Below are 13,351 nucleotides of genomic sequence, written 5' to 3' on the forward strand. Positions count from 1 at the left end.
TAAACAACTTTTACAAAGTAATTTTTGATGAAAACATGATTTAGGGACTAAAATATAAATTTGTGAAAATTGAAGAAAAATTATGAATTTTATAGAGTATATGTACTATAAATTTTATGGTAAAATTTTGGTTAGGCTTGGAATAAGCAGTAAATTGCACAAATTTCATTTTCCGAGCCTAAGGATGAAATTGAAATTTATGGAAAAGTTAGGGGCAAAATGGTAATTTTTCCTAGGATGTAAATTGAGTCCACTTGAATATGAAATGTGATAAATTGATGTAAAATTTACTTGTATAGATCCAGATAGACCAAATTCGGAGCTAGAACGAGGAAAGAGGAAAATGTCGGATTAGTAGATTTATGTACACGAACATTGTCGAGGTAAGTTCGTGTAACTAAATTATGTATATTCATATGCTTGAGTTAAATGTTGTGTTTGTGAATTGTATAAATATCATATATATATATGACATTGAAAATATATCTGACAAAGCCCGATCAATAATAATGCCCGATAAATAATAAATGATAAAAATGTTACTTATATGGTTGAAATGAATGTGGAATGTGTTTTACTTGAATCATATGAATATTATGGATGTATGAAATAATCACATGCCCGGTAATGCTTGAAAAATGTTTAAATCTCAGATGAATAAAAGGAAAATCGATGGATATGTGATTTCCCGAAATGAATGAGGTCCTACATTTGTTGCTGACGGGATTTAACTCGGACGAGTAATCCTATTGACCTCATTATAGAAAGGATTTAGCCCAGACGGTAATCCTAATATAAGTCCTCTCAAGCATATGTTATGGATTGGATTTACCCCGAACTGGTAATCCAGATCAAGCTCTTTAGAGCATATGTCATAAAAAGGATTTAGCCTGGACTGGTAAACCTATTGTACACATGTGTAGTTCGAAAGTGTACTCTCTGAAATAATACCTTATGGCTTCTATTGAATATGAATTGACGTATCCTGATTTATACACCTTAAGTGTACTACTTGTGTATCCATCGATATTTCAAATAAATTCAACAGGTGACCATCCAGACATGAGAATATATGAATAATAAAATGAGTTATTACAAGTATCCATCTGAAATACAAGAAAATGATGATACATGACAAGTGATATATGAAAGTATGAGATGACGATATTTGTACATGGAAATTTATTTGATGAGAATGTTTATCCTTGATTATAGACATGTACACCTTGAGTGGACTACTACTTGTGTGACCTTGATATTTTGAATGATATGAGTAAACTTTTGACATGAAATAATCTGAACTCAAGATGAACTATTATGAAATTATACTTGTAATATAAAGCGATGATTTATACATGTTAAAAGAATACATGTTGTGGAAAGTATATATGTACGGAAACTTGATTATTGATTAGCCCATATAAGTTTTGGTGTTATTATGGAATGTATGACTAACAAGGGCAATGAGGACGTGAATGGGGCTTAAGGTCAAATTGATTGAATATGCCTTACATAGTTACCTCAAAATAGAATGAATAGTAAGTTAAGTACTATGTTATACGAACTTACTAAGCATTTTATGCTTACTTAGTTTTATTTCCCTATTTTAGAGTAAATCAGAAGCTCGTTGGATTGGAAGCTTGGCGGAGATCACTCATACTATCCATCGGCCAATGTCGGTACAATATGGTAAATCAATTATGGTTACAATGGCATGTATAGGTTATATTGGTCATATTGGCATGTAAATGATTATTGTAATCTAGCCATTGGAATGGCTAGTGATGATTGTATTTTGGTACATGTATATATATATGTATTTAAGTTTACTTTATGGAGATAACATAAATGTTTATTATTGATTGATTAAGAAAGGTAAGATTTAAGCATAAATGCATATAACAATCTATCATGTTAGATGTTATAAATTACTCGAATTCAATGCTTGGATTGGTTGGTTTATGGATGTGAGTTTTAGTGCAGGACATGGGTGTGATTTTGGGTGAGAAATGAAGCTAGAAATGGCTTTATTTTGTCCACACAGGTAGACACACGGGTGTGTGTCTAGACAGTGTGTGACACACCGCCAGGTACATGGGCGTGTAGTTAGGCCGTGTGTTCCTTGCACCTTGAATTCGAGAAAACGTAATACTCAAAATTGAACACACGGGTAGAAACACAGGCGTGTGTCTTAACCGTGTGTGCTACATGGCCTAGCACACTGGCGTGTGGCATGACCGTGTGCACAAGTCAAAGAGTTACACGGGGTCAAACACGACCTATAGCATGAGCGTGTCCTAGGGTCATACGGGCGTGTCCCTTGGACCACATGGGCGTGTGAGCCCTGTAACTTGGAAAAATTTTGAAATTTTGCAAAAAATTCTTAAATTTTCTAATTAAGTCCCAACTCAATTCTAATACTCGTTTTGGGCCTTGAGGGTGCATTTAAAGGACATTATGAATAAATCTCGAGGAATAAATAGTAACTATTTGAATTATCTGTAAATGTTCTGAAAAATTTTGGTAACGCTCTGTAACCCTGTTCCAACAATGGATACGAGTTAGGGGTGTTACATCATTACTCTCTTCAACGAGCTTAATTCGCGTATTTTGAGACCCAAAATTGAGGCACCGCAATTCGAACTAAAGCCAATCATGCTCCAAATGTTGTAAAATATGGATCAATTTAGTGGGATGCCTACTGAAGATCCACATCTTCATCTTCGGCTATTCATGGAAATGAGTGACTCATTCAAACTAGTTAGGGTGACCGAAAATGCCTTGAGACTGAGATTATTTCCATACTCCTTAAGAGATAGAGCACGAGTGTGGTTGAACTCCCTACCATCAGGTTCCATAACTACATGGTAAGAGTTGGTTGAATGTTTCTTAATGAAATACTTTCCTCTATCTCTGACTGCCAAACTCTAAAATGAAATCACTTCATTTCAGCAACTTGACAAAGAACCTTTATATGAGGCATGGGAGAGGTTCAAGGAGTTATTACAAAAGTGCCCTTATCATGGCATTCCTTACTGTATTCAAATGGAGACTTTCTATGTTGGTTTCAATATTAATATTAGAATGATGGTGGATGCTTCGGCAAATGGAGGCCTTCTTTCTAAGTCTTATAACTATGCTTATGAGATTATGGAAAGAATTGCTAGTAATAACTATCAATGGCCAACCAACAGAGCAGCCTTAGAAAGGCGAGTAGCAAGAGTACATGAAGCGAACACACTTGCTTCTTTGGCAACCTAGGTATCCTCTATGTCTTCTATACTTAAGAACATAACTATTAATGGTTTCAATTGTAATTCGATAGGTCAGTAGCCAAACTAGTTCGAGAATACTTCTTGTGAATACTGTGGAAATGGTCATTTCTTTGAAAATTGCCCATTGAAATCAATAGTCAACATATTATATGGGAAATCGGAATTGGAATGCTTCGCAATCAAATTCTTACAACTCTTCATGGTAGAATAATCCAATTTCTCCATGGAGTAATCAATGGGCCGACCATAGCGACTTTTCTATGCCATTTTGACTAATTATATGCCAGAATATTCTCAATAAGTGCAACAACCCCCACCAACTTAATCTTCAAGTGATCTTGAGAATCTGTTGAAGGCATACATAGTGAAGAATGATGCCACTTTAAGAAATCTGGAGAATCAAATAGGCCAGGTAACCAATGAACATTGAAATAAACCTAAGGAGCTTTGCCTAGCGATACTGAAAATCCAAGAATTTCGGGCAAAGAACATTACAAAGCGGTCACTTTGCCAAGTGGAAAGATATTGGAGCCCAATGTGGTTGAGGTTCAAAGTGAGCCTATTGTAGCTCAAGATAAAGAGGAAGTTCAACCGAGTGTTGAAACTCCTGTTTTACAGAAGTTAGATTCAATGATCCTTGATGAGGTAAACTTTAAACCAATCAGTTCTAATTATCTAACACCCTTTTCAGATGCAAAAAAAATTCCACAGAAAAGTTGTCTGGTTAAAGCTAAGATTCCACAATTGTCATATCCTCAACGATTCCAGAAGCAACAAAAAAATACTCAATTGAAGGAAATCTTTGATGACGAGGTGACTTTTAATGACTTCGATGCTGCTAAATCCCTAGATATAGTGGAAGACTGCTCTATTATTTCCAAGATGGAATTGTTGGCTTCTACATAGTTGGAACTCAATTCTTTAGATGATCCATTAGAACATATTATACTGAAGTATTCGCCAAGTGATGATGAAGAAAAGGAATGTTTAGATTGGTTAGAAGAAATTTCGAAGGAATTCACTCAAGAAGTTCCACTCGAATCATTAGAGTTATCATCTCAAGAGTATACACAACCAAAGTCGTTGATTGAAGAGCTAGCTGAATTTGAACTGAGGATTTTGTCTCGTCATTTGAAATATGATTATTTGGGTCTGTCTTCGACTTTACCTATCATTATTTCAGTTGAGTTCACTAAAAATCAAGAAAAAGAGGCACTTGTGGTTTTAGAAAGGCACAAAAAGGGTATTGGATGAATTATTTCATATATTCGAGTCTCGGGTTGGAGGATTTGTAGGAATTATAGGAAGTTAAACAAGGCCATTAGAAAAGATCATTTTGGGTTTTCTATTCCTAATAAGATGTTGGGCAATTTGATGGGAAAGAATATTATTACTTCCTAGATGGTTATGATTGGTATGAAAAATGGCCATTTGACACCACCATGGTCAATGATGATCCTAAATAAAATGGAGGGAGTTCTCTTCATTTTCTCTATCGTTATTTTATATTTTTAATTTTTTTTCTCATTTGAATAAAATGATAGACTTAGATAAAATTTTCTTTAGGTCATTACATTAATTAAAATTCTGTCTAGGAGATTGGGACTTAAGCGGGACGATCTGTGACCCCTCTAATCTTTACTGGGAGTTTAATTTAATGTAATTTTTCAAAAAATATTTTTCTAAATAGCCCGAAGAATTTATGTATTTGTTTTATTAAATAAAGGGTCAACTTTTAAACCAAGCAATAATTTCTTTGATTTTTTTTTAGTTTACTTTTAGTACAGGAGCTTAGGATCCAAAAGGAGCTTCCATTGTGCTTAAGACACTGCTAGGAAGGGAAATATTAAACCCTTTTCTACTCAAACCTATAGCCCTTACCTTGCTCCATCACCACTCCCAAGTAGCCCAATAGTGCATCACTTAACCCCTTAATGTTGTAGCCCTTAACTCCCTAAGTCACCACCCCAAATACCTTCATTTGAAGTCACCAACTACCGCGCCTAAACTATACTTAAAACTGCCACCCCCTTCAACTCTAAACCTTACCATCGGCTACTCAACCACCTGCCCAAAACTAAAACCACCCTTAACATATTTTCTAAGACCAATGTCGAGAGTCCCTTCATCTAGTACAATTTGACAAAGTGAACAATTAATATAATGGCTATGTTGCAACACATGCAGTTGCAGCAACAAGCTTACTAGAGATACTAAAAAATACGAGATGACTCAATCAGAGATGCATTTAAAAAATATATTTCATAACCTGTTTGTTTTTGTGCTTGAATTTCCAAACGTTATACTCAAACCATGGACTCCAATATTGAGGAAGGAACGAGGCGATCATATTCAGAGAGGACTGCAAATAAATAAAAAAGGGGGACCTTGTTTTTACTTTATATTACTTTTTAGGATATTTTAAGTTTTTAGTTTTAAGCTCTTTTAAGAATTTATTTCTCGCATAATAAAATAAGACGTCGAAATCATTAATATAATTGAACAATTTACAAAATAAGAAGTGTGGCAATAGATATGTACATGTCTAGGATTGGATCTGTCTAGGAAGAGCTTGGTATTTAAGCAATCAAACTTGACTCACCTCCTTTTTCTGGGATCCTACCTGGTGTACAGTATCTATTCACTTCTATATTTTCATTTTCTCTATTGTTTTTAACAATGGGGATATTGTTCATCTTAAGTAAGGGGACCAAAAATTGGAATTTTTTTTTTCAAGATACATTTTTCTTATAATTATGATAAGTTATATTTTGCTCAAAAATTGAAATTTTTGTTAATTATGCAAAAGTTTTAGTATAAATAAAGTTCTGTTATCTCAATGATTGTTATGTTAGTTGAATTATGAAATGTTACTCTTAAAGAAGTTTGTAAATTGTACCATAAAATTTTTAATTCCTTAGGAGAGCTAAGCATGCATGAAAGTTTAAGTCTCTAGAATTGACTTAGTAATTTCTTGAGGCAAAATCCTAGGAAGCATGGAATCTTAAAAATGACTTAGGCAAACTTTTGTTTGGACTGTTTGAGCCTGTCAAGCCAACTTTAACGAATATTTATCCCTTGAAACCGAACTTTGAGACTATATGACCTGATTTTATTTGAACCATTGCAATATTAAGCCATCACTTCTCTCATAATTATCTCTAAATTGTCCGACATACTAGACTCAGTCTATCCAGAATATTCTCTGAAAATAAGTTTGGAGGAGTTGAATAGAAGTATCAAATGCTCAAAAATATACTATAATACATATAATCATATGCTTGAGAAAAAAAGAAAAAGAAAAGAAAAGAAAGAAAAAAAAAAGAGCATATGTACTGAAAAGAAATAGATGTACAAAGAGCATGTGTGAACTCAATTGCAAAATGAGTTGGTGACTTTGAAGGCATTTATTCCGAAGGTCTGATACAAGCTAATTCTAGGGGTTTTAGCCTAAATCTATCTATCTTTTACCTACCCCTAGCCTAGCCACGTTACAACCCATTTAAAAGACCTTTCGATTAAGATTTCTGTGCTACCTACATTAGTGGAGAGAAATTGCTAAGTTCAACATATGAAGGTATAAATTAAACTTAGTGATTGTGGTTTAATCTTAAATGAGGGAATAAAAATTAATTGGTAGGAATTTAACATATCTTTATTGAAAAAGCATTTAGTATATTCTTTCTATCATAATGATAATTGAGATTAATTTGAATAATCTGTATACTTGAGTTGCATAATCTCAAAATTCTTATTCTTGGGCATAATTATACTAAAATCATAATTAAGTTTGGGGGTGTGGAAACACAAAAATATATAGAGCTTTTCAGCACCTTTCGAACCCTAATTCGTGCAGTTTCGTAGTATTTTATGTCGAAATTCATACTTTAATTATAAAATAATTAATTTGAACTTAAATTATTAACATATTGAATTTTAATTAATTTTATAATAAATTTACACAAATTTGGTTTATTTTCGATAGTTTTGCACAAATGGTGAAAATTGACTCGATAAACACCTCGAGAGGCTTGAATCGTTGGGGCAATGTTGTGCATCAAGTGATCAAGAGAAAGGCTAATAATATTTTCCAACCATGGATGGTCCAAAAATATGTATTAAAAATATTTTATAATTAATTTTGATCCAACATTAATTAAGTTCAAAATTAATATAAAGTCTGAAGAAGAAATGAGTCCTAGTTGTGCTAAGTAAAGAAGACTGATCTACCAAGGAAATGGGTAGCCAAACCCGTCTCTATAGCTGATCCAATCAGCTTATCTAGCTATTTTTATTAATTGAAAAACAGCTCTTGAAGTTTCCTTAAATTCCGTTCAAGCCCTCCACTTTTCATGCCTTCAACCTTTTGCCCCAAGCTAAAAATAACAAGTTTGAGCCATTCAAACTTGCACCATGCATGGCCACCAAGGGAAGAGGAGAGGCTGAAAATTATTTTCTATTTTTAGCAATCATTCCAACCTATAAATACCCATCTTCCCTTCCTCATTTCACATGCCATTCATTCTATAACACCCCGTACCCGAGTCCGCTGCCGGAATCGGACACGAGGGGTTAACAGCTTAAACCATTCACTTTCACAGTCCATTTTAAAAATTTTCCAGGCAGTTAGCTAACTGCGTCACTATCACTTTAAAAATCATATCTTGAGTTCCAAAACTCGAAAACCAGTTTCGTAATTTTTCTCTGAAACTAGACTCATATATACATCTACAAATTTTTTTATAGAATTATTGGACAGGCCAATTAGTACAGTTTATTAGTTAAATTCTCCCCTATTGCAGGGATCGACTACACTGACCTTTGTGCGTTACGAATTGGATATCTCCCTGTACAGGGCTTCAATACTGATGCCGTTTGTTTCTATAGAAACTAGACTCAAAGAGGAATCTATACATATATGGCATGACTCCTAATTATCTCTGGATAATTTACAATGAATTTCCAAAGTCGGAACAGGGAATCCAGAAACCGTTCTAGCCCTGTCTCACGAAAACTTAAATATCTCTTAACATACTGTTCATATGATTGTTTCGTTACTTTCCTACGAAAATAGATTCATCAAGGTTCGACTACATAATTTATTCACTATTTAATTCCCTTCTACTATTTTTAGTGATTTTCACATTCACGTCACTGCTGCTACCAGCATCTATTTTTAAGGTAAACTTTACCTATTTCATGATCCTCCATGGATCAACTAGAGTTTGTCATACATATACCAAAAGTGATCATGAATGACCATTCCCATGGCTAACCGTTACCAACATTTTCATACCTCTTGACAAACAACATACAACGATTATAATGCTATGATCAAAGTATATCTAAGCCATTTTCGCATGGCTATCCGAATTTACACAAAACCGAAGGGTACATGACCTACACCAAAAGGGTAGTCCTATACATTAACCAAGATATCCTCTCACTACTAGTCTATTCTATACATGCCATAAGATATTCCAAAACATAGCAGTACCAAACAGTGGATAGTGATAGTGTGACTAGTTGCTGACGATCCCCGAGCCTGTAGCTTCCAAATGAGATCTATAAAACAGAGGAAACAAAGTACACGGAGTAAGCATTACAATGCTTAGTAAGTTTCAAGCAGTGTCAACAGATAACAATCAAGTTATAACATAGTTGTTCGTATTTTTATTTCACTCTTCCTTCGGGCATACCACCCCTTTATCCAAATATGCACATCTCATCATAATCATAGGAATAGTCTCATAGATTGCTCTCGTATACATCACATAACTACCTTATGGTTTAGTTTAAATCAAGCTCACATATAAGCTTGGAGTACATACCTGTTTAACCTTTTGCATTGCGTATTTTTATAAGCAATTCTTATAAAAGAAGTCTTACCCGGACATAATCTCCACACGTAGTCATCGGGTCTTACCCGGTCATAATCTCCACACGTAGTCATCGGGTCTTACCCGGTCATAATCTCCACACGTAGTCATCGGGTCTCACCCGGAACATATTCCAAGTTTCATGTACATTTAATCACATGTTACAACATTCACATTAGCCATTCGGCTTTACCACATATGCATATCACACATATTTTACATTAGCCATTAGGCCTTATCACATATACATACACTTTCACATTCACCACATCGGCCATTAGGCCTTATCACATATACATACACTTTCACATACACCACATCGGCCATTAGGCCTTATCACATATACATACACTTTCACATTCACCACATCGGCCATTAGGCCTCATCACATATACATACACTTTCACATTCACCACATCGGCCATTAGGCCTCATCACATATACATACACTTTCACATTCATCACATCGGCCATTCGGCCTTATCACACATATATGTATATCATACATATTTCATATTTTTCTTGTACATCAATTTCAGCAATAGCTTATAAGCAACTCAAATAGTTTCATCAAAGTTTACAACAAAATCACATATTCACTACAAGCAGTTTTTCTGACCAACAGTCACTAAGTTGTTTATAACTGGAGCTACAAAACTCAAAATCAATTGCCGTTAATTTTCCCAGAATGTAGACTCATGTATCTTCCACCCATAAAATTTTCAGAATTTTAGGTTTGGCCAATCAATACCAGATTTTTCTTAAAGTTTCCCCTGTTTCACTGTTTGACTAATCTGACCACTCTTCACTACGAATCAAATTTTTCATTGTACAGAATTCATAATGTGTTCTATTTGACTCCATTTGAAACTAGACTCATTAAGGAGTCTAGGCATATAAATCTTATCTCATAAGCATTTTTTTACGAATTATAATGATTTTCCAAAAACAGAACAGGGGATTTCGGAGTCATTCCAACACTGTCCCGCACAACATTAAATATCTCTTTATAGGAAATTTCTTTGCTTCCACGGTCTCTTTTATAAGAAACTAGACCAACTAAGCTTTGATTACATATTTTATTCAGCCTATAATTCCACACCAACAATTTATAGTGATTTTCTAAAATCACCTTACTGCTGCTGTCCAAGCAATTTATTACAATTTGCTCTTAAATTTCCAAGTCCAAACACTTATGAACTTACCATTTGGGTTTAAGACATATCATGGCCACATCATATCTTATCAAATCAACTCATTATACCCTATTATGATTGAATTTACTCAACGATTTATCGCTTAAAACTTACCTCGAAAGTGGTCGACGACTAGATATCCACGGCTATTCGCTTACTTTCTCTTTCCCTTATCCGACTTTGACCCTCTAGGCTCTTGAGCTAAATCAAACAATTTACTTCCCAATCAAACACCATCACACGGCATCCATATACATTTTAGAACCATTCTTAACATATTTACTACTCAAGCATGTAACTTAACAACTTAACCATTAGTTGTCGAACCACAAACAAAACATATTCATACGTCAATATCTCAAACCTTACCATAACAACCAATATGCAAGATATCACATATACATAACTTAGCTTATGAGAACATATGTATTACATCATAAACACATCTTTTACCAATTACCTCACTTAAGCCAAATTTTTTATAATCAATCACAAAGAAAATATACCACAATCACACTTCCAAAATGAGCTACCTCCATGGCCGATTATACTTCATCATTGACATATCTCATTTTCGAATCATATAATCAACATTTGTTCAAGACATCAAACCTCTTTAATTTCGCTATTACTAATATAAACATTCACAAATATATTCTTAGGAAGACCGATTTCTTTCCATAACACATTCATCATCAATACACCATCACATGCACCATTACAAAGCTTCACTTTTAGCATGCAAATGATATCAACACAACCTTACCTTAGCCGAATATCATCTCCATGACATAGTAAGGATTGGAACCATGGCTAGTTAGAACTCAAGCTAACTACTAAAATATACATGAATCTCATGGCAAAATATCAAACTTACCTTAATAGTGACCTAGGATAGCCGAATGCTTCACTCCCTTCTTCCCTTTTTCCTTCAAATTTTCGGCCAAAAGATGAATCAAAGGATGAACATTTTTTTTTCTTCTTTGTTTTCTTTTTTCCATTCACGGCAAGGGGAGGGGGGGCATGGATGAGACCATTTTTTTTTTCTTTCTTTGCCCATGCTCTTTAATTTATTTTTCCACCCATGATGCACCAACAAAACATGTCTATGACATGTTTTGCCCATCATCCTTTGTCATGGCCAGCCACTAGCAATTAAAAAGGGGGAATTTGACATGCAAGTCCTCCTTTTGTTTACATGCACTATTAGATCCTTGTAGATTAGCCTATCACATTTCAAAAGTGTCACACAAGTCCTTTTGACTAAATTCACATGCAATTTACTAAATCGAAGCTTAAGATTTTCGCACATTCATATTCACATATTTTATACCATAAATATCACATCCAAATAATTTGGTGACTCGGTTTAGCGGTCCCGAAACCGCTTTCCGACTAGGGTCACTTTAGGGCTGTCACAACTCTCCCCCACTTAAGAAATTTTCGTCCCCGAAAATTTCTACCGATGCATAGTTTAGAATAACGTCCTCTTATTGAATTATATTCATATAAACATTAGCTCATCGATAGCAATTGTAATTCATTATTGATTTCACATCGATCTATAAAATCATTTTCTTATCTCAAAACAAATACATAAACATTTCTACAAGTATGCACATATATCTCATTTCCTTGATTTCATAAGCAATAATCACTTAATTTAATTCACAATTGCATTTCAAACACATATCAAGCACATACTAACATGTATAATTCACATCATCAACCCACATATTTGTAACCCACATTTTCATCCATGTATAAGCTGTAACCTGGCCGAAAATACACATATACTCAAACATCCCAATAAATATCCTTTATAACTCCGTCGTATCTCAATATTCAACTTCCACACACCTGAACATTTAATTCATTCAGCACATACGAACATACCTCATTGCTGGAATTTTTGCAAGCGTATTAATTTTGAAATTTTTACAGCAAGATTGCTCATTTCCGAATCACGTCCCTTCGGGATTTAATCGGATATAGCGACTCGCTCGATTGTCCTCGGGACATAGCCCGGTTATAGTTATTCGCACAATTGCCTTCGGGAATTAGCCCGGATTTAGTAACTTAGCACAAAAGCCTTCGGGACTTAGCCCGGATACCATTCGAATAACCAAGCACATATATCAACAAATCAATACACATTCTTATTACATTCTCATTACCAAAGCTCCAACACAAGACACTCATCATATTTACAATTTCGCTCAATAGCCACACACCAAGAGCGTGATTTCGATTTGCTTAAAACATGATCTAATCAAATCATAATTTAAGCTCTATTCACTCAAGAACTTACTTCACATTACCAACCCTTATGTTCATACACAAAAGATCAATTTAACCAAAGGTCGGTAGCTCGTTTATCAATCGGCGAATACTTACTTGTAAGGGCTCAACTAATTCAAGCACATATAGCTCTTACAATGCCATATCCTAGATATGGTCTTACATATTCTCACATCTCGAGCCGATGCCATGTCCTGCATGGTCTTACACATTATCTCAAATCAATGCCTTCGTCCCGGATGAGGTCTTACATGAGTCTCATTTCACACACTTAGTGCTCGTTGAAAAACTCGCACACACAGTGCCTCAATTACTGATCTCGCACACATAGTGCCTCGATTACTGATCTCGCACACATAGTGCCTCGATTACTGATCTCGCACACATAGTGCCTCGATTACTGATCTCGCACACATAGTGCCTCAATCATTCGCACACGTAATGCCTATATTCATTCGTTACTACCCATTGAAAGGACTTAACCAAGTCTATAAAACATCATATATGTACACTTTTAAACATATCATCTCATTTAAGTTTGAATTCGTATAGAAATGAACACTTAAACTTTGCTCAAATTACCGGCACGAAGCCTACTAGGCACGAAGGCCCGAATACACGTCACTAGTATGATTGCTCTTCGGAACTTAGTCCGGATACATCACTCTCAATTCTCATGTACATATACACATATAGCAAT

At 34.7% G+C, this 13,351-nt stretch overlaps 1 non-coding gene across 1 annotated transcript; it reads right to left on the reverse strand.

Moving 5' to 3' along the window:
• Window positions 1–2,922: 2,922 nt before the first annotated feature.
• On the reverse strand, window positions 2,923–3,029 carry LOC128285095 (small nucleolar RNA R71). Its single transcript, XR_008275509.1, has one exon. It is a non-coding gene; the product is annotated as a small nucleolar RNA R71 (small nucleolar RNA).
• Window positions 3,030–13,351: the final 10,322 nt, after the last annotated feature.

This window comes from Gossypium arboreum, chromosome 11 (assembly GCF_025698485.1).
Source record: "Gossypium arboreum isolate Shixiya-1 chromosome 11, ASM2569848v2, whole genome shotgun sequence".
Classification (NCBI taxonomy): Eukaryota; Viridiplantae; Streptophyta; class Magnoliopsida; order Malvales; family Malvaceae; genus Gossypium; species Gossypium arboreum.